This window comes from Scardinius erythrophthalmus (assembly GCF_964197995.2).
Source record: "Scardinius erythrophthalmus genome assembly, chromosome: 3".
In the NCBI taxonomy this organism is placed as follows: domain Eukaryota; kingdom Metazoa; phylum Chordata; class Actinopteri; order Cypriniformes; family Leuciscidae; genus Scardinius; species Scardinius erythrophthalmus.
In genome coordinates this window covers 49,468,654-49,492,681 of record NC_138223.1, presented here as the reverse complement: position 1 = coordinate 49,492,681, position 24,028 = coordinate 49,468,654, and the positions used below count along the sequence as shown (strand labels likewise).

Here is a 24,028-nt window from a genome sequence, read left to right as displayed (position 1 = left end):
AAGCGGTTTTGAAAAGTTGTGAATTGTGCAAAGTGCAATACAAATAAAAGTGACTTCTAAAAAAGGTCTCACCAATGACAACTTCCTTTACGACCAGGCGTTGGACACCAATCTTCCCATTGACTTCTCTCCGATTCATAACGTGCCACAGCAGTTGTAAAAGTGCCTTTCAGCACTCTCCACGTGGTGTTATCCAGGTCAGAGCCACCAACCAGACCCACATAGGTAATCTGATACGAAAAAAAAAACATCGTGTAAGTGGTTGAAATATGCATTTAAATAGACCACCCCCACCCTAAAATGAAAGTGCTTTTATATTCAAAAATGAACTATAAACTATTATATACTCCATCTGAAACCATATTTTCTAGGTTTTTAATATGGAAATTATTGTCATTGCCCCACCCATACCACACATTAGGGCTGGGTGGTATGACAGTATACCATAGCATGGTATATAAACTATATCGTGAGAAATTAGAGTAATTATAAAAATGTCCTGCCTCTTCCAAGCTTTATAATGGCAGTGAATGGCTGCTCAATTAATTGATAGTTAACAGAAATACAGCAATTCATTGTTTGTTCATGTTAGTTCACAGTGCATACTAAAGTTAACAAGTACAATTTTTTTATATTGAATGTGTTAGTAAATGTTGAAATTAACATTAACACATTAATATATGCAGTAGAAGTGCAGTTCATTATTAGTTCATGTTAATGTTCAGGTATTGTATCGAAAGTCATAATTTTGGTATTGTGACTTGACACTAATAGCCTAACGTTAACATTACAACTTTAATTTTAAAGAGGGAAAGGTCATGAGAAAAAGTCTTGGTTGAATATCATTTCAGAGTTAAATAAAGATACATACAATAATGCACACGTATTAATGTGTTTATTCTTGTCATTTTTATATTATTATGATTAGTTGAATGATTGTGAACTCAAAATTTAGGTTTTCTGACAAACAGTAACACCAACACCGACATTGGGACCGCGTCGCCTTAATTCACAAATAGGCTACAACACAATGACAAACTATACTATTTTATTGTGTACGACAGTGAGCTGTTGATTTATAAACAAAAACATCTTAATTTAAAACGGCAAACGAGCGAACTGCTATAGCCTAAGTTAACGGTTAAGTTACATTAAACTTTATTGTAAGTTATAGCAGTAAACTGAAGAAAATATTAGCTAGTTCAACCCCTTCCTCGATGGAACGAATAACTAAACGCATAATAACATGCAATATTGACACATAATGCTGTATATTTCATTTATATGACTTTAAAATGCCAAAACATCACTTACCTGAATGTACACAGTCGTGAGGAAAGCAGAGTAAAAGGCGTCAGCTGGCCAGCGTCGCAGTCAAACTCGCGCCGTAGTCTCACTCCACCAATAGGAGGGAAGATGCAGAGCAACCTGAGGTGTGGAACGGCGGATGTTTGCCGCACTTGATTTCATTATTCCTGTGTTTTTCCACGTATAAGCCAAATGTTTACCACAAGTCGGTGTTTCTCACTGTGTGCCATAGCTCAACCACATATGGTCCTCATGTGTTCGTTGTTATCTGGGCCATATACCTCAAAATCAGTTGTGAACCAAGAGAGCATTTCCCGCAGATTTTAAAGTTATGGCAAAACAAATATGGCTACGATTTGGCCCATATCTGTTCAGCCATGCCACATCTAGGCCATATGTGCCTGATAATACCCACATGTGGCCCACATGTAATTGCTATCTGGGTAAACAATGACAACAATAAATATGATGAAAAAATATAAGTTGTGTCGATATATCACAGATAATATGTCTTAAGAAACTTACGCCAAAACTGCTTCCATTCCTGCAACTGCTACAAATTGATTATTCAGAATCTGCAAGGCAAGAATCGTCAAGAATTCGCTCCGTGTCCGTACACAATATGGCGACCGTCTCTGGTTCATGGAAAAAATTCGGCAGCTGGCAAGGAAGTAGCTCTGGGAAGTAGCTGCCGGTGTCAGCCAATCAGTATCGTCCAACGTAGCAGCAACCAATCACTTGTAACTGAAAGTCAAGCGACAGCAGCCAATGGTGGCGCCGGCGAATGCAGTAATGGCGGATGTATTTGGTGCGGTAAGTTCGTAAATCGGTATTAATCTAATTAATAAATACATAGTTAATTAATTAGTTAATAAATAGTTGTTGCTCTGTAATTTGGATTTTAACTTTTGTGTTAGAGACAGTGTATCTGTGCCTACTTTAGTTTAATTGCTTAATTTAATAATTTGTAGAAATGCAGTTTGTGCACCGTGTTGTCCTGGTTTGTAAGGGGCTAACGTTACCTCACTAAGTTAAGTTATGTTACCATTACCATTAAATAGGCTAGTAGCGTTTTTTAACATGTTAACTTAATCTATTGATTAGAATAAATGCTGATTTATTGGAATTATTGACAAGCTCAGCCTTGATGATACACGTACAACACAAACCATAATATTTTTGACAAAACAGTTATTTTAAGATACTTCACCTCTATTATTTCACCTCTTGTGTAACTACCAATCAATTATAGCAGGTAAGAAGCCAAAAAAAAAAAAATCAAAAATCTTACTAACTGAAGTTAATTTGAACAGAACATGCAAAAACCTGTCCATGGTAAAGATGTAATTAGACTCCTAAAATGTTCTACCTTTATATGTGAATTAATTTCTGTTGCTATTTTGAGGTATGTTGGTTCAGTTCAGCACTTTGTTCTCTGGCTTTAGATAGGCATAGACAGTGGCATTTAAAAAACTAAATTACACCTTCTCCCTAGTTCAGGTATGTCATTTTTAAAAACTCATAACATTAAGTCTGTGTCTTATAACATGTACTGTCTGTACCTGCAACATGGCTAGTGGTTCAACACAGAGTTCATCAATGTTGTAAATGTCTTTACTATCTTTAGTGTATAAATATTTTTCTAATTATGTTCAAATAAACAACTAAATACTTGAAATCGTTTAAGTTGTGGGCCCTGAATCTATAATCTATGGAAGTTTAACGTTTAAAATGGAATTATGGAAATAAATAAACTTTTCCATGATATTAAATTTTTTTTGGAAAGGGTCTGTAAATTCTGAAAGAAAATGTGATCACTGCTAGGTGCTTAATGACAAAATGCAATAAGGACAGTCATTCATGTGGCTGCATGCATATGTACTTTTAATAAGGTAATTTGGATATGAATGTCACAATTTTCTCATGAATCCTCTAGGTTATGTTGGAAGAAGAAAACGAGGAGAGATGCAAGGCTTTTACTCTGAAAACACCCACCCAGGGTTTTGCAGTGATTGGTGCAGCTGCTGGAGAGTGACAATTTGTTCAATCTACCAGTTCCAGTCTAAAAGCCTAGTTAAACATCTAACTAATCTTTCTTTCTAACTTTTCTTTAATTTCTTTCTTTCTAGCTAATCTTTTTTTCTTTCTAACTAATCTTTTTCTTTCTTACCTGTCTAACTTTTTTTTCTTTTTAACTAATTTCTTTCTACTAATCTTAATTATGTATCTGAACTGATAAGAATGTAAATGTGTACCTTGAAATGCAATGTAAGTTACTTTGGATAAAAGCATCTGCCAAACGCATAAATGTAAATGTGTCCGTCCATCCATGGTCATATTAAAAAATGCTTAATCAATGTGGTAAACCATACTAGAAACATGGTAAATCATGTTAAACCATGGTAGAACATTTTTTAAAAAATTCAAACTTTCTGGCTTGGCTTTTTCAAGCGAACTTAAAGTTTGTCTGCGAACTTTTTCTAGTTCAGGATTGTTGTCGATCATTCTGATTTCAGAACAACAAATACCAAATCTGTTTCAAAAGTTACAGCTGCTTTATTAAACAATGACAAAATTCAAGTACTGCAAATGTAAAACTGAACTTAAATGATAGCAAGATATGATTTTAAATAAAGTTCATTGATGAAACAATGTTCTTTTTTTCTTTTAGACAGGACTTTCATATTTTAAGTTAAATGAATGTTATATTTAATAAATATTCAATATGATTACATGGTTATTTCTTTCTGTATATTTATATTTCATTATTTAACAAACATGTACACTATTTAAGTACTAAAATGTTATATAAATTGCTATAATTTATTTGCCTGGAAAAAAGCGGCATCCACCTCCGACTTCAAGTTATAAGCCGCAGCTGACGTCTGGTTTTATTGGCAGGTACCGGTGTGGTGAATTTATTTTATTTTTTTGAAAATGATTTACAGACAACAATGGCTGCATAAAATCAGTTTCTTCAGAATAGGATACAGAGAAAATATAGCCAGAGGGAGCAGCTCTTAATACAAACAGGATATATGTAGTCTTAGTAATAAAAATAAGGATGATTTATAAAGGGAAAAAATAAATAGTCAAATAGATAAACGGTAAGAAATTATAATATAAGGGGAGAATTCAGTCTTTGTTCAACTATTTATCTCAGTTGGGAAGTGTTTTAGGGTTTCATATATTTTTTGTGCTTTAGAACCTTTCAGAGTTTTTAAGGATTTTAAATACAGTTTAAATTCATTAAAAAAAAAAATTGGGAGATGCTTTCACAATACGACATTTGTGAATGAAAAATTTCGCATACAATATTAGTACAGAGCTCATCACCCTTGATTTTCAATATCAATCCAAATGTTATGTCGTCACTGGAGATAGAGGTTGGGAATGAAGACATCTGTTGCTTAACCCATTTATGTATATCACACAAAAATATCTGTATCACATTACATGAGAAAAACACATGGTCCGTAGTTTCAACATCATTTTCAGACAATGTACATGAATTATCATCTATACCAAAGCGAAGTCTCAGTAATTCTTTAGAGAGGTAAATGTTGTTCATTACTTTGAAGTGTGTTTCTTTCACTTTGGGAGGTATAGGGAGTGTTAGACACATTGTTCTTAGTTTAGTAATTGAATCTTTATCAAAGTTTTGTAGGATGTTATTTTTATTTTGCCTTTCTAATAAACAATTTCTTTTTCAATTTCAATTTTTCAAATTCAGTTTGTTTGGAATGGCATTGGTTAGGTAAATTCAACCTAGTATTGATAGGTCCCTCTGTAGCGATATATTTAGTCTTGACTTGCATTCTTTAATTTGATTAAATTCAGAAGTTGGCTTTGTTTTTGGTCCTTAAGGTAAATCCCCAGGTAATTTCTGCTTTAATAGGGATATTACAGATGTCTTTCAGTGAAGTGTCGTGTACAGCCAGCGGTTACCCATAAAACGTGCTTTGAACCTTTGAACCAGTCTGAATGCTTGGGTCTTTAGCTGGGACCCAATAACTCGGTGGGACCTATAAGGGGTGGGACCAAAGAACTTATAGGCCTTATTAGACATTCTCTGTTATAGGCTACTCTTTGGTGGGACTCAATACTTCTGCATTAGCCTACCTATCGCCACCTATCGTCCTTCCGGATACATACTACACCTTCCCACTATTCTATATTGGAGGGGGAAAAAATTAGGCTACACCCTTTATTTATTTTACTAGCCTAAATGTTTTGTTATGGAGGAATCAACCATTGTGGAAATTGAGGTGTAGGCCTGTATACTGTACACTGTAGTCTCTGAGGTGTATAATTGTAAATGTTGCAGAAATTACTTGCCTTTTTGATGTTGTTGATTGGCTAGTTCCTCAATATAGACGTTTTATTATTTACCATTTGTGAATTGAACTGTTCTCAAATCTTTTAACTCTGCCTTTACTCTATATTTTCCTGCACTAAATAATGCTACTATCTCACTGATTCGACACCCTTCACTAAGCCGTTGAATAGGCTAGTAGCCTAAGCATATAGTCAAACTTGCATGTCTCAGGCTACTTACTCTTTTCTCATACCTGAAAATATTATTTAGTTTCCAATCAATCTGCATCATAGCCTACCATGCATGCACCCATGTATTTAATTAATATAAATGTGCGATTAGTCGACTAATTGCTTAAATAAATTACTACTAGTTCTAGTTGACTACAAAAATCTTTAGTCTTATATCAATACATTTATTTGACATTTTTGACTTATTATTTATTGGATAGTAATTATCCAGTTATTTACATTACATTAGTTGAGTTAACATATATAGCCTAATTGGTAAATGAACGGAAAAAAAAAAGATTAAATTAATATGCTAACCATGTATTTCTAGCATTGCTTGTTCCTACACGAAAAGGACTGTTTTAAAGGTGGCAATCCTTTATACGTGAAGATTATACTGTATCTTGAAGATTGTTGTATTGTATCTTCTGTTATAAAGATGAAGATTGACATTCCGTTAATTAAAAAAAATAAGCACATATTGTAAAAAAAAAAAAAAAAGTTCTGTTATGCGTTTTGACTACTTTTTGTATACCCTAATTTTATCTCTAGGTAATGTATATATATATATATATATATATATATATATATATATATATATATATATATATATATATATATATATATATATATATATATATAGCCTATATATATATATATATATATATATATATATATATATATATATATATATATATATATATATATAACTTTTTTAAAGGGCCTCATTTTTCCTGGACCCGCTACAAATTAGAATCACTTTAAGCATGCACCCTAAGACAATTTGAAGTATTCCACTTAATACATAATAAAACAATATACAATAATTAACAACGTACCGCTTGCTGTTCTAGTGAGGACGGGCCGAAAAAAAATATTCCTCCAATTTATACCCACCCCACCACATACACCACAATTCTCACTCTACACAACTTTAATAGTTGGGAATGCATTGCTGTACTATTTACTACATCTCACAATCCATAGTATTGTTTATACAATTGTTATTTCCCTGTCGACTGGTGATATAACGGATTGCACTTTATGGACTTTTTATTGCACTTATATTGTAAGATTCTCTGATGTTATTTCGTTGTTATTTATAACAATGACAAAAAATAAAGAAAAAATAAAGAACAAACAATATTTAGAAGACGCTTTTATCGAAAAAAGGAACAAAGCAATTCGTCATGTCAGTCATAATTGTAACGTATAGGCTACGGACAGAGGCGGTCGGATCAATGTGCAGCACTTTATTTCAGCTCAAACACGAGCAGACATAAACTCCGGCATACACTTAAACAAGGGGCAATCCGGTAACTCGTAGTGAAAACAGGCTTAGGTCGAGGCAGGCAGCACAGGTTCATGAACAGTACAGTAAGCTGCCAAGGGTCAAGAGTCCAGAGAAACACAGAATACTAAAACAGGGAACAAAGCTCAGAGATGTACGCTTACAGTGTAACAGGACTTCGCAAAGGACAACCAAGGCTTAAATCAGAGAAGCTATAACAAGCATAAACTAAAGCAGGTGAAAGACATAAAGCATAATCAGTCCAGGTAAAGCCATAAGATGAAATGATAAATAGAGAAGGAGTGCCCCCCAGTGGCTCACGCGGGCACTCCAGCCGCTGATTGTCACATAAATACAGGTTAGACAATAATAATACAGGGTTTTATTTGATTATCACAAATAAACAATATTTTGACGCATATCCATGTTTGTGCGGAGTGGAGCGCGCACTGCGTGGCACGGAGGCGCGGGCGCGAACACTTGTATTTTCCTATCAACAGTGGAAACAACTTAAAATGCTCATAATTTAAGGTCATATAGAAAATAATAATACATAATTCGCAACTACTTGTATTTGAGTAAACTCACAATAACAAGAAAACCTTTTGATTTCGTAAAATAAAAGAAAACAATCTGGCGCGCTTTCATGATCTCCGTGAACTGGAGCACGTCTAAAAAATGAACTGAAACAAAATAAAGCTTGAAATGTCCAATTTTAAACGAACAAATTTGAATCGAAAGCAAATACTGTCTGATAATCCGCATGAACGGTGCATTTCTATCTAAAGGCGCACCCGCTTTACAGCGGAGATGGAGATATGTTTGCAGCCGACTGATTAGAAAATACTAGTTTATTAATAAAAACAATTAAAATGCCTCGTTATTTTTTCAGACACATTTATTATCATTAGCCTATAAACCACCTATAGCCTAAATCAGCTCTCTGTATGTTTCCAGAGATGGCTCTTCTCATTCAGCCCTGCGGGAAAATAATTTGGCCTTAGAAAACCAGTAAAATCTAAAAAGAAAATCCATATTAATTTGTGAATATTTTAAATGTTTAATAAAGGGGCAAAACGTCATAAACAAAAAGTCAAATAATAGTTTACAAACTATTTAAAAAAAAAGTTTACAGTCGTTTTTATTTTTCACCACAGGTGACTTATATATAAAAAATATAGCCTATTTTTCAATTATATTCTTCTATTTAAAGGATCTACAGAAACAGTGTTTGCACGATCGAGTTGTCTGTTTTCTAGTTTACCAAAGTGCTGTAGCCTAGGCCTTTTAAAACTATAAAAAATTAAAAACACAATAACAACCCTAACAATAAGCTATAAAAATGCAATAGCCTATCAAGTTTGTTTCTTCATATTTCTATCTTTGTGGGGGCATTTGGCCCTCAAAATGTGGGTTAAACAACACACACACACAATATCCAATATATAAATCACAGACGCAGACGTCACGTTATAAGACAGACGCAAGTGTCACGTTCATTGAGACAAGTGCATGTTGCACAGTCATATTAAAGAACCGATCGCATCCGCTGGCACACTGCACTGAGCTGTGTTGAGTAGAGTGTTAAATACGTGTTAAATACGTGTTAGAGAATTTTTTTTTTTTTTACTTCACTGCCACACGTGAATGACGCGTGACGTCTGACTGGACGCTTCACTGCCACGCGTGATTTACGTGACGTCAGCGTGACGTCTGCGTGACGTCTGCGTCACGTCTGCGTCTTAAAATGAATGGAATAAATAGCAGAAAGAAAAAAAAAATAAGACGTTGAGTGAGACGTTCATTGAGACGAGTGCATGTAGCAAAGTCATAATAAAGAGCCGATCGGAACGCCATACGGTAAGTTATCCGTGGCATTATCCACTCGCCATAGCCGCCACGTCACCGCGCACTTTGAGCGCAGCTCCAACACGTGGCCGTGACGTCTAACGTCTCATATCTTACGTCTGACGCCTGGTTACTATGGGATTTTGGCCAGACGACTGGCGAGCGTATACACGTTAGTTCACCTCTCAGTTTGCTTCGCGATCGCCAAAAAGTGCACAAATCACACCTCATACTTTTTGGCGATCGCGAAGCAAACTGAGAGGTGAACTAACGTGTATACGCTCGCCAGTCGTCTGGCCAAAATCCCATAGTAATCAGGCGTCAGATGTAAGATATGAGACGTTAGACGTCACGGCCACGTGTTGGAGCTGCGTTCAAAGTGCGCGGTGACGTGGTGGCGACGTAGCTGTGTAAGGAATTTTTTTACTTTGCGTGTGGATAACGTACGTGTGGATAAACGCCTGGATAACGTACGTGTGGATAAACGCCTGGATAACGTACGTGTGGATAAACGTCTGGATAACGTACGCGTGGATAAACGTCTGGATAAAACTGGCTAAATTCTATTTTCTTTAATATTGTACCTTTTTAATTTGGGATATGATCATTCATAACACACTGTTTTCATGTTTTTATGAGTTGTACAAAAGTGTAGGCCTACACACTATTAGTAATATATCTCATGTATATATGTTTATATATTTATTTATGTGTATGTTTAAAGGTAATATTGTAAATAAAAAACAGAAGTAAGGTTAAAAAAATAAAGGTAGCCTATTAATTTATTTTTTAACTGGTCATTGACTGATTTTAATTTACCTGTTAAACGTAATGTTTTATGGGTTTCTCTGTCTGTTCTGTATGCATGTCTCCTCAGCTCATTAATAGGGACTTTATACAAAAAGAACATGTTTTTCTCGTAATAACGAGATGTTATGTCATTAAAACGACATATTTTCTTGACCTTATAAGGACATATGTAGTCATGTACAAAATATGCCTTTATCCACATAAGATTGAAAGCCTATCACGCCTTTATCACACTTCTACATTCAAAAAGCTTAAGCAAATAATAGCAGCCCCCAATCAGAGGCGAACAATTAATCAAATTAAACAAATTAATCAATGAGGCCCTTTTTAAAAAATATATTTTATATAGCCTAGGCCTATAAGTTTTTTTATATAATATATAATATATAATATTTATTTTTGTTAATAGGCTATACCTTTATTACCTAGAGATATAATTAAACAAAAAGTAGTCATCTAACAGAACATAGCCTAAGTTGTTTATTTTTTACAACATTATGTTCTTATTTTGTTTAATTAACGAAATGTCAATATTCGTCTTTATAACAGAAAATACAATACAAAAATCTTTAAGATACAGCCTACAGTCTTCACATGCCGGATTGTCACCTTCTAAACAGTCCTTTGTGTGGTGGAATAAGCAATGCTATAGAAATATATTGTTAGTTTCTTAATTTAAACTTTATTTTATTATTTTATTAGTTCATTAACTAATTATGCTAACTCAACTAATTTAATGTAAATAATAATAATAATAATAATAATTCATTACATTTATATAGCGCTTTTCCCAACACTCAAAGCGCTTTACATAGAAGGGGGGAATCTCCTCAACCACCACCAATGTGCAGCATCCACCTGGATGATGCGACGGCAGCCATATTGCGCCAGAACGCCCACCACACACCAGCTTACTGGTGGAGAGGAGACAGTGATGAAGCCAATCAGTATATGGGGAGGATTAGGAGGCCATGATGGACAGAGGCCACTGGGCAAATTTGGCCAGGATGCCGGGGTTACACCCCTACTCTTTCGAAAGACATCCTGGGATTTTTAATGACCACAGAGAGTCAGGACCTCGGTTTAACGTCTCATCCGAAGGACGGTGCTCTTTAGGCAGTATAGTTTCCCCATCACTATACTGGGGCATTAGGACCCACACAGACCACAGGGTGAGCACCCCCTGCTGGCCTCACTAACACCTCTTCCAGCAGCAACCTGGTTTTCTCAAGAGGTCTCCCATCCAGGTACTAACCAGGCTCAGCCCTGCTTAGCTTCAGTGGGCAACCAGTCTTGGGCTACAGGGTGATATGGCTGCTGGCATATCAAATAGCTGGATACTAATTACCTACTAATTAAATAATGTCAAATAGTAGGCTATTGATTAGAGTTGCCATAGACTTGTCTAGACTAGTCATTCATTTAAGCAATTAGGACTAATCGCACGTTTATATTCAATCCTGGCTGCATAGGCTATAGCCTTCCGCGCTCAAGCCCATGCATAAAACTTGCCGCAAAGCACCGGCAAAAGTAGGCTAATGATAATAAATGTGTCTGAAAAAAATAACGAAGCATTTTAACTGTTTATTAATAAACTAGTCTTTTCTAAATCAATGTAGGCTGCCAGCAAACATATCAAACAGGGCGCGCTTTCATGATCTCCGTGAATTGGAGCGCGTCTCAAAAATAAACTGAAAAACAGTGTATAGACAAGCCTCACAGACATGAGAAATATAGCTATCTATATAAAGCTTATAAAAAATGTCCACCAACGAAAAAAATACGGTACCATCTGATTATGTAATCCTGTCCGTATGAAAGGCGCATCTAGGCTACAGCGGAGATGTATGGAGTTTTATTTTATTTTACAAAAGCGCAACGTTTTCTTCTTGTTGTGAGTTTACACAAATAAAAGTAGTGGCGACTGATGTATTATTCTTTTCTGTATGACCAGAAATGATGGAGTATTTTAAGTTGTTTCCACTGTTGATAGGAAAATGCGAGTGATGGCACCGGCGCCATGTCATGCAGCGCGCGCTCCACACTCCGCACAAACACTGGATATGCGCTTTATAATAGCGAACATTTATCTAGGTTAACGTTAGAGCGAGCGGCCATGCCAGACGGATAATCCTCTTCATGTTTAACAAATCAAATTATGTTGCATTTTCTTGCGCCAGTTTGAAAAGGGCGGCTGAAACACTTAGCCTATACAGATAAACGCCAAACGCTGGTGTTTTTCTTTAAACAAATTCGTTTAGGCTTTAAAATAAATATTGTTTGAGGGCTAATAAATGCCACAATAATTTGTTTATTTTATTGCCTACTTATGTTTTTCATTTTTCTTTTACATTGAATACAATTTAAAGGATTTGCTGTGCACCGGCTTCGAAAGACACGTTAAGAGACACCTTTATTTTCTTTATAATAAAAGGTTTCTATGGAAGGGAAACGCTTAACGTGTAATTAAATGCGTTGCGTTCATATTCGGGCTCATCTGCTTTTCTGGATAGTATGGTTTATTAATAAGGTGTGTGCAGAATTTGATATTTTAACATTGTCCATTAGGGGCTGCTATTGCTTCAGATTTTTGAACGTTGAAGTGATAAAAAATGATTGGCTATAAATTGTATGTGGATAAAGGCATATTTTGTACATGACTACACATGTCCTTATAAGGCCAAGAAAATATGTCGTACATAAGATCTCGTTATTACGAGAAGAGATAAAACGACATAAGATCTCGTTATTACGACATAATTGAGTGGAAAAAAATAATATTTGTTGCAGCAATGCGTCACCGTACTAACAAGCCCAATTAAAGACTGCTACCTGTTCTTTTGCCTTGTTACATTGTGGGCGTTCATCCTGTGTTTGTTTGTTCCTGGAGGTGTTCAACACACTGTCAGCTTATGAGAGTTTGTATGTAATTACATTTACTTGACTTCAGCGTGTTTCTTTTTGTGTCTTCATTGCTTGGTTTGTAAATTAAAACAATTGCAACCAATACATTTAAAAAAAAAAAAAAAAAAAAAAAAAAAAGGTTTACTACACTGTTAACCCTTGCTGTAAAATTCTGACAATATTATACCATTTTCCATTAAAACAGTAATATACCGTAGAAAATAAAAGTAGCCTACAGGAATATACTGTGAATTAACAGTGCTCAAAGTCGACACTCAGAGGCTGTTTTCACAATCACACCCTATACCCTCATTCACTATTCCCTACATTAGTTCACTAATATAGTCCACTTGAATGAAAAGAAGTGAGTGAACTGAGACACTGATGAACACCTGATAAGCAGAATCACTGAAGGACAGAGAAACAAGAACAGAAAAAAAAGAGAAACACAAAAACTACAACTGACTTCCAGCAACACTGAGTGTGAAACCAGTTTACAAACCAGTTTACGATTATTTCTTTCATACATGTATAAAAGTTCTTGTTGAGAATTAACAGTGATTTAGTTAATAATAAAGTTTGTTGTCACCATGATGGAGATCAGTATTTGCTTTAGTTGGTCTCTTGTCCCTGGACTTCTTACCTTTCATCTCTCTCTGACTGCTGTAACAGTGAGTTTATGAAACACATTTGTTATGGCAAGAAAAAGTCAAGAGGAAGATCATCAGGTGTTTTTGAATTTTTTAATGATGTCACAATCACCCTGGACATGTCTGATTCTCTGATCTTTTCTGTATATAATAATTGAAATGATAGTTATCTCATATTTAGCATATATATGTGAATCTACAAAATGAAATCAATAATTCTGCAATCAGGTCTTCTGAAGAATATTGTAATCATATAGTGCATTCAATTTTATTTTACTCCTGCTTGACTCAGACACACACAGATATCAACAATCAGCATATGAATCTCAACAATGGTGAAAAGTTTCATGTCGCAATGCATGCTGGGTTCCAGGATAATATAAAACTCCCAGCATGCACTGCTGCATGAATAATAATAATAATAATAATAAAGAAATATTGCCACCATTGTTGAGATTAATGTGCTAAATTGTGATATCTCTGTGTTTCTAAAACATAGTGTAGCTCTGTTTCTCTGGTTATGCATCATGTGTTAAAAAAAAAAGAGTCATTGTTTCTTATTGCTGCGTTTTCACAGTGGTGGTAATGTAACACTTTTGATTGAGGATTAAACTCTGAATAAGTGAGAATGAATTCCTTAGTGAATGAACAGGCAATATGATGATTTTGTCATCATAATAACTGCAGTCATTCATAAACTGTGTGTGCACAAGTGTGACTTGCAAAAACACAGCTCAAGCAGCAAAAGACAGACTAATGTTTTAGCATCAGCATCCCAACTAAAGCAAGCACTGATCTCTATAATGGTAACTTCAAACCAAACATTTTCAATTAAACATCTCAATAACAACTTCTGTATGACAGAAATAAAGTCATACTGGTTAATAATAAGTGTAATAATGTGTAATGGCTGGAAGTCAGTCGTAGTTATTGTGTTCCTCTATTTTCTGTTCTTGTGTTTCTCTTTTCTTCAGTGATTCTGCTTACAATCACTTACATATTCCCTTAATTATCTCACTGCATCGCTACTTTTTACTCGTAGTGTGGATTTCCCTGAGGGGTTGAAAGGGTTAACTGTGTAAGATAAAAAAGACACACCCACAAAATGTATTTTAACAGTAATAAACTGTAAGTTATAAAACAGGTTTATACTGGCAACACTGTTGCCAGTAGTTTACTGTAAAATCAGTCCAGGAGAAGATCTACAAACATTGATGATTTGCTGCATGTTGCTTTATTTAACAGGCGGTGACTGTGTAGTTGCTGGTCCAGTGGAAATCTTTTTATGTACAATAGTTTTTTAGTGGTCTCAAATGAAAGAAGTTCACAGTAATACTTTGCTCACATTGTTAATGCATTATAAATTTTAGTTAATACATTTAAATGACAGTTGGTCAATTTAAGGCAGTCGGTTTCTGCAAGTGTAATTAGTTAACTTGAATTAGAATTTAGTGCATTTTTACAGAAACAAACTAGATTACAGTAAAGAACTCTACAATTAACAGTATTTTACTGGCAACAGTGTTGCCAGTATTTTACTGTAAAAAAACCCGGTAAGGTCTAACAGTGTACTTCTAACTGAATGTAAATATTGTCAGTGCACTGAACTTGAAAAGTATTTGCACGACTATAATAACAACAACAACAACAACAACAACATATGGTTAATGCAAAATTTTAGCCAAATAATCCAACGATTTATATTTGTGTTAAATTTATTGGTCAAAACTATACTAACACAATAACATATCAATAGTTCAATATTAACACATCACTGTTAGTTTCTGGGTAATTTTTAACAATTTTTTTTAACCTAGGCATTTTATTTAGACATGTTTACTAAATGTTTAGTTTTATAAAATTGCTGTAGGCAATAAAATCTGTCAAATACCAACTGCAAGATTTAATTAATTGATTTACCTTTTTCTAACTGGCAGCCTTAAGTAATAGCTAACACTTGTTGCAGTCCTACTATATTAAATCTTGGGTAAATATAATTATACTAATTATTATTATACTGATTACTAATAGTGTCTACACTGTTGCCCAACCCACAAAAGCACGAAAACGTGTGTGTTTGATCATATCCTAAATTAAAAAGGTACAATAGTAAAGATAATAGAATATAGCCTAAGTATTAATCCAGACGTTTATCCACACGTTCATCCACACGTACGTTATCCAGGCGTTCATCCACACGTTTATCCACACGTACGTTATCCAGGCGTTCATCCACACGTTTATCCACACGTACGTTATCCAGACGTTCATCCACACGCACGATATCATACGTCATTGTTCACGGCAAGGTACGCGACGATTGACACGGTGATTGCTTAGTTTGCAAAGTAAATGCACAAATCACACCTCATAGACGAGACGTTCGGCAGACGTAGACGTCACGTTCGGCAGACGCAGACGTCACGTTCATTGAGACGAGTGCATGTAGCAAAGTCATAATAAAGAGCCGATCGGAACGCCATAGTTTGGAGGGGCGAATCAACGAGTGTTGGTCGTAGACGAGTGAGACCGCGGTTGGTGAGACGGCGACGGAGGATTTCACAAAGCTGGAAATTAACTAGACTGGGTAGTGGGAACTGCTACCCAGCCATATTGTGAGTACAACCCCAGTTGAAGATCGTCTGATGAATATTGTGTTGACCATTTTGCATCTAATTCATAATAGAGACAATTCATAATAGAGATAATTCATAATAAGATACTAGGAACTAATTTCCAGTATAACTTACTATCCATAGCTCTTGTTTTCCTTTTGCTGTGGTGTGATTTATTTGGGTTGTAGTGTGTATTACATGGTGTGGGTATTTGTGTGCACCTGTGAGTTGTAGTTAGCTTTTTCTTGCATTGGACTGGAGATACTGGTAGTTGTTTCTTATTTCTTTCTAGTACACTATAATCTCTGGCTCATTCTGTGGAGACCTACATGCTGTGCGACCAACCCAGGACATTTGTTCATTCACCATAAGGACATCATACCAGACTGTGCTGAGGACTGCATCCCTTTTGATAACTGCTTTTAATATTGAGATCATTTTATAGTCTAATAAAGTATTTTTGTAATTCAATCTATCTGTTGAGTGTCAATACTGTCCAGCCCTCAGTGAATGATTAACTTGGGTCCTGGGTTCCATTAAAACAACCTAGGTGGCGTAGTCGGCTACTTGTATTTAATCGGGGTTAATATAGTATTGCTGGTTTGTGCAGCAATTATTATAAAAAGCCCCTTTAAATTATTTTTATTTTGCTGCGCTGTAGCGCGCCACATCCGCAAGTCGACTTGCACCAAATGAGTGACTTCTGAAGCAATGTATGACGTAGGTGTAGGATGTAGGAGAAGCGAAAGCTTTGACACCTCTTGCAGTTCAAACAAATAGGGATGGGCTCCTCTTCTCTTATAGCAAAATTCTACGATATTTCTGTTTAAAATGTTTCATTTTAGACTTCTAAATCGTGACCGGTGTTTTGCTTTGCTCTATCCTCTGCGCTTCTGCATCATGTCAGAGGTGTTACTCTTTTGGTGCAAGTCGATTTGCGTAGGGCCGTCTGCCGGAAGCTATTTTAGTTACACAAACCCATCGCTTCACTTCAGAAGGTCTTTATTAACCCCCCGTAGCCATGTGGAGTTATTTTATGATGGATGGATGCACTTTTATGGACTTCAAAATCAGAAGCGCTATTCACTATAGAGCCAGGATGTTGTATAATATAACTCAGATTGTCTGACAGAAGAAAGTCACCTATGGCTTGAGGGTGAATACATTTTGGGATTTAATAGGTAACCAGTGTGGAGATGATAGAATTGTTGTTATATGATCATATTTTCTAGAGCTGGTAAGAATTATGTATTTTGGACTAATTGTAGCTTGTTTATTGAGGATGCAGGACAACCAGTTAGTAATCTATTAAAGTAATCTAGTCTAGAAGTCATGAATGCATGAACTAACTTTTCTGCACCAGAAACAAATAGAATCCCTTATGAAAAGAAAATATATTTCCCTATATATGATTGATCAATATATTAAATGGTTTAACAGTATATTTGAAAATGTACAGAATAATATATTGTGTTAATATTATATTGAATAATTCTGAAGGAATTGCCGCTTTTCATATATTGAAAGATATGTGATAATATATTTACTAATATACTGTATCATAATGTATGTCATTTTATATTTAGTAATACACTTTTAGTAATACACACATAATATATAGATGTATATGTGATCAGATATGGTCCTGCATGTGTAATATATTCAATCATATTTACTCATGCAGCTTAAACACACACATACACACACACACACACATATATATATTTTGAAAAACTTGCACTTTGAAACCAGTTTTCAAAAGTGTGTTTTCAGGCACCCAAAACGCTGTTGTCGTGCAAATGAATGTCCAAAATGCATATAAAGTGTTAAGTTTTCAGTTGAAAACGGTGTGGTGTAAACATACCCTAAATCTGTGAAGATCTCTGTAGAGGAGAATTGGGAAATCAGAAAATTCAACTGGAAATAAATACTTGTTTAGAAAACATTAAGCACGATTTCAAAAATATTTGCAATGCCCTGTGCCCTAATATAGATGGTATTAAATGTGGCACTGCATTTATTGAACCACACAGATTTGTTCTAAGAAATAAAAATAATAAAAAGACTCTGTCCTCTTTTCATTCTCAACCCCCCCCCCCCCACACACACACACACTAAATTCTGCCTAAAAATAAATAAAAAAACATTAAGTATCGAAATTACACAGAGTTGCATGTAGTTATGGTGTTAGTTTACGTTCTCACATTTTAATGTTTTAGTGCCCCCCCTCTAGACACACCCCTGAGTTCAACGAGTCTGTGTTTCCCGAAACTATAGTTCTAATGAACATTCGTAAACAGCATCGCAAAGTTGTGTGTTTGGAACAACAGCTCTTGACCTGTGGTTAGAAGCAGAGTTTCTAGTTTGCATGACATGTGGACTTAATAAATACTTATCTTGAGCAAAATAAACAATCTGTATCTTTTATTTAGAATACATACAAATGTCATTTACGTCTTTTAGTTTGTCAAGATATTTTCAAGAGTATGTGCTCTAGTACGTAAGAACGAGCCTATGATTGAATCTAGAAAATAAAGCAAAATAACTGACGAATATGAGAAATAGTGCTGATCAGTGTTTGCATTAGTTGGGCTCTTGACTCCTGACGTTTTCATGTTAGTTTGTGGTTTTTGTAAAGTGTAAACACATTATTTATTGGTAATGAAGCCAAAAACAAAGATTATCAGGTTATATAATTTTCATTATCATTTAGTGAAGTGAGTCACAAATCTCATCCCTGATTAAAAGTGGGTTGTTAATAATCTCAATTTTTTCAATGTTAATATTGCCATGATTCAAATATGTTTGTCCAATTTTTTTATTTAAAAACAATTGCATGAACAACATTCAGACACGCACAGGCATCAAGAATCAGCATGTTAAGGCTGTTTTCATGGTCTGTTGTAATTTATAAAACAACAATTTTGATCATGATGGATTCTGTGTTTCAGGGGTTTCTAGTGCTGATTGGAGTGTGAGTTACAGTCCTTCACACATCTGTGCACTAAAGGACTCAACAGTGATAATGAGATGCACTTATACATACCCTACTGGACATCAGATCATGAAAGTATTCTGGATGAAAACACTGATAAAATATAATGGAGAGTATCCAGATCTGTCTAATGACACTGAATACAGTCAGAGGCTTCAGTATCTGGGAGATAAACAGCAGAACTGCACCATCAGACTGAGTCATGTGACACTGAAGGATTCACACATGTACTATTTCAGATTCACAACTGATAAACCTGATAAGAAATGGATTGGTAAATCAGGAGTGACTCTTACTGTCACAGGTGACTTTGATGAGGTTTATCTCTTCTTCTGTGCATTATGTTGAATAATAATCAGTGTATGACAGCAGCACTAGATATAATGTGTGTGTTGTGTTCAGATCTTCAGGTGGAGTCTCCTGAGAGAGTGACAGAGGGAGATTCAGTCAATCTGAGATGTAAAAGCAGCTGCACTCTGACTGACGGAGCAACATTCATCTGGTACAGAAACTCACAGCCATTAACTGAGAGAAGAGACAGAAACAATGAACTCCTGCTGCAGTCAGTCAGAAGAGAGGATTCAGGCAGATATAGCTGTGCTGTAGACGGACACACTCACATCTCTCCTGCTGTTCAGCTCAATGTCATGTGTGAGTACAGATTCATTTGTTTTTTTGTTTTTTTTTTAAACAGAGATTGTGTTTAAAGTAGATGATTTAAAGATAAAAAAAATTCCTGTGTTAGATCCTCCAAAGAGCATCTCAGTGTCCATCTGGTGTAATAGTGGAGGGAGATTCAGTGACTCTGAACTGCATCAGTGACTCAAACCCTCCTGCAGAAATCAAATGGTTTAAAGGAAGAACTTTTGTAGGATCTGGAAGAATCTACAGCATCTCAAAGATCAGCTCTGATGACAGTAGAGAATACATGTGCAAGTCCAAAAATGAACATGGAGAGAAATACTCTGATACTGTGACTTTAAATGTCATGTGTAAGTTTATTATAAAACATAAGATGCTAATTCTGTTTTGATTAATTTGGTTCATATTAGTCATTTTAAAAATGTGTCAGAGGTCTTAAATAATTTGGTGATTGTTATTAGACCCCCCCAGGAGCGTCTCAGTGTTGATGAGTGGATCTGGTGTAATAGTGGAGGGAGATTCAGTGACTCTGAACTGCATCAGTGACTCAAACCCTCCTGCAGAAATCAGCTGGATTAAAGGAGGAACGATTGTAGGATCTGGAAGAATCTTCAGCATCTCAAAGATCAGCTCTGATGACAGTGGAGAATACAAGTGCAAGTCCATCAATGAACATGGAGAGAAATACTCTGATAATGTGACTTTAAACGTCATGTGTGAGTTAATGATCACCTGCACATTGTTAAAAAACTTCAAATTCATTATTTTCTAGTATTTGTTATGAATTTAAATTTTTGTCTTTAGATCCTCCCAGGAACGTCTCAGTGTTGATGAGTGGATCTGGTGTAATAGTGGAGGGAGATTCAGTGACTCTGAACTGCATCAGTGACTCAAACCCTCCTGCTCTGAACTTCAGCTGGTTTAAGGAGAATGAACCCTCAGCTGTTGGATCTGGACAGAGTTTCAGTGCGCTACAGAGTGGACGCTTCTACTGTCAGGCTCACAATCAACATGGATCTCAGAGATCAGACGCTGTAACTGTCACAGGTGAAGCTTTTATTAACACACTCCTGTATCTTCACATCATTCATCAGTTTGGAGAGTTAATCATGATGATCTTCCTCTTTCAGTTCATCATGTTGCTGGTGGGAATGTGATTATGATCACAGCGGCATCTGGAGGATTATTCATCATCATCATCTTCATCATCATCATACTATTTATAATGTAAATTAAATAATAAAGAGTATAAGTATAATTTACTTAAAAAAACGAATGCAGAAGGATATGTTGTTTTTATCTATATGAATTATATGTTTCCTTTTTTTGACAGTACGAGAAAAAGAATGAACAGACAATCTGCAATACACAAGTGTGAGGTGAGCTGATCAAAGAACTACAGAATAAATTCAATATATATATGTACAGTGTATATAATATATTTCTCTCTGTTTCCCTATAGGACGATGATCCCAGTACAGGCACATATGCAGCTCTAGACCTCAAGTCCAGATCATCTGACCTCTACGACACACTCACAGTAAATTAAATCTGAAAAACTACAAGTGCAAAAGAGTTTGTTCATTCAAAACTCGGGTAATAAATAATCAATGTGTTTTCCCATAGACTGTCCGTCCCAGACCTGATGTTCACCAGTCAGACTCTTCTGAATATGAGAATCTGACCATACGGGGGAGATCCTCGGGTCATCTCCATATCACCAATGAAGAAGAAAATGTCCTCACGAGTAGTCAATAGATTCAAGTCAGTGTAAAGTGTTGTGCTCTCTCTCACTCACTCTCTCTCACTCAGGTTAATTACCATCAAATCATTGTGAGCATGCCTGAGACTGAGCAGAGGAGTATAAATGGTGCACTCAGAAAAGCCTGTGCTGAGCAACACTTCTCCCCAGGCTTAGGTCGGCGACACACTGGCTGCGTGGCGTGAGCGTGGCGTTTCTGCTGTGTGTCATTTCTCCTGCGTGTCATTTCTCCTGCGTGTCAGCTTCGTGGCGTTTTCTATGTCTTTGCACACCAGAAACGTGTCTGACGTGGCGCTACTGCTGCTAGGTGACATATGACTAGCCTCATTGGTGATATATTCGACATATGGGGAGAGAGTTGTGGAAGCCTATACTAAAATTATATGTTTAACATATAAATATAGCCTACTGATACAGCAAAGACAACGTCGGCTGTATTGACGGCAAAATAGGCTACATAATTTTTCGTTCTGTATTGACAGGTGCAATATTATTATTATTTTTTATTTATTTTTTTAATTACAATATCTGCATTTATGTCAAAACCTAGAGACTTTCAAACATCAAAATGTCATTTATTAATATGTGTTCGTGTAAAAATGACATAAACAACGTTTCCTATTTTATTTTGCCTGAAAACGTTTCCAACACGCTTGCATGTCGCGTGAAAAATAGGCGTTGGTTCTATTTCTAGCAAGCACTCGTTTTCAGCGCAGCTCCAGCTCCGCAAGATCTAACCTGTTAACATGGGAGCCGAAATAAAAACGGACACGCCACGCAGCCAGTGTGTAGCCGGCCTTAAGGTGATGATACACAGGGGAACTTTTTGAGCAATGTTGCTGGACAATCTTGCCGAGCGATTGTTGCTTGGGCACTTTCCTACTGAAAATGGGCAATACATTTCTATCTGGATAATTTAGATCGATCGTGGGCCCTGTGTCTCATCTGGTTGCCCGATGACGGCAACATTACCCAAAAGTTGCCCTGTGTATCATCACCTTTAGACTGGAAAGCTCGTGTGAGTGAGAACCGGTGCTCATCTTTGAGTAAGGAGTGGAGCCTATGCTCATTTGTTGTGTGACAACAACAGTTACTTAGCTTACATTCTAGTGTTGACTTTTTACCTGTGGGTAATTAAAATATATTGTATAACTTATTATTAGCTCTGTTTACTTGTTTATGATTATCTGGGAAATGTAGGGAGAGGATAACTTTTAATTTTGTATATATATTTCTCTCCTGTTTTTGGTTAGAGAGGAAGCTCAGGGAAGTTTGTGTTGTGGATTTTCATCTTTGTTTTTGTGCAGGGTAGCTCCCTTAAACCTTAGTTAGCTTCTGTTTTGTTCATTATTTTAGTACATGCTTTCTCCTGAAGATATATTCCCATCTTTTATTAACCTTTTTGATATATGAAGGAAATAAATACTTTTACTTTTCCTTAAAGTTGTGTTATGTTTTCACTCTGAGACTGAGGCTGAAGTGTGTTCTCCACGTATTTTTACGTCTCTACGTTACTTTTTTTATTTATCATATTTTCTTTTCCTTTGTTACCTCCCCTCCTGACCCCTAGACTGGGAGGAGAACGTAACAAAAATCTGTTTTGAATTAAGTTGTTTTTCAAAGAAAGGGTTCAGAGTCAGTGATGTTAGGTAGTGTGTATGTATTTTTATTGTACTTACCCTGTAACTACATGAAACACAAGGGTAACAAGCACCTCTTTAATTTAAAGCCTGCAGATGTCACACTTACCCTGTAACTGTCACCATATGTTCAGTTACTTTCATTCTCATGGACTTTTAGTTTGTTTTCATGTTCATCATGTGTTCCTTTGTTCAGTTTTCCTGCTCCTCATTATTAGTTTATGTGTGTCAGCTGTGATCCATAATCATCCTCATTTGTGTTGGCTATATAAGTTGGTCCCTCACATTCATTCACTGTCTGATCACAGTTACCCTAAGTGTGTGTTGCCCAGCCTGATATTTGTCATTAAACTTAATGTTGGAACTTTATTCTTCTGCCTTCTTCTGTCTGCCTGAAACCACACGTGACAGATGATCGGACTAGTGATGGTGAAATGAAGCTTTGTGAAGCACTGGGGCTTTCCCCCTCCACTGTATCATAAAATGGTTCATTAGTCTAAGCTTTTCAACACGTTGCACATTAACGACATCTTGTGGTCAAAAGGTGGAAAAGCTGACTTTCTGTCCCAGAAGACCTGTGTTTTTTTTTTTTTTTTTTTTTTTTTAATTATTTTTAATTTAATAAATCACTTTGTGCTCTGTAAACCACAAAGCAATACAATTAATCCTCATAATTCATGTGTTAGTGTTGATGTAGTTCTTATACAATGTATGAACAAACAACTGAATTAATTAATTTATGAAAAAAAATAAAAAATATATAAATGTGACTAATTCACTTGTACAGAAACAATTCTTATGAATATGCTTTGATCTACAAATACAGCCTTATTCACATAAACTTTAGTCTCAGTCCTAATCCTACGAGTTCATAGGCAAGGCTCATATAGGTATATATAATCAAAATAAAAGAAAATTGTGTGGAATGGAGAAGTGCTTGTGAACTGGGGAGCTAACATATTATTTTGTGGGTAATTGAATAAATTAAAGTTTTTTTATTAAGGAACAGGACTTG

At 35.7% G+C, this 24,028-nt stretch overlaps 1 pseudogene across 1 annotated transcript in view; it reads left to right on the top strand.

Annotated features, from left to right (window-relative positions):
- The window catches only part of LOC308688875 (B-cell receptor CD22-like), an 83,726-nt pseudogene that overhangs the window by 58,791 nt on the left and 907 nt on the right, over positions 1-24,028 (top strand). Inside the window, exons 2-9 of the transcript in view lie at positions 18,926-19,273; positions 19,372-19,620; positions 19,715-19,961; positions 20,073-20,327; positions 20,416-20,764; positions 20,945-20,990; positions 21,074-21,151; positions 21,238-21,358. The product of the transcript in view is annotated as a B-cell receptor CD22-like (transcript). The remainder of the gene's footprint in view (positions 1-18,925; positions 19,274-19,371; positions 19,621-19,714; positions 19,962-20,072; positions 20,328-20,415; positions 20,765-20,944; positions 20,991-21,073; positions 21,152-21,237; positions 21,359-24,028) is intronic.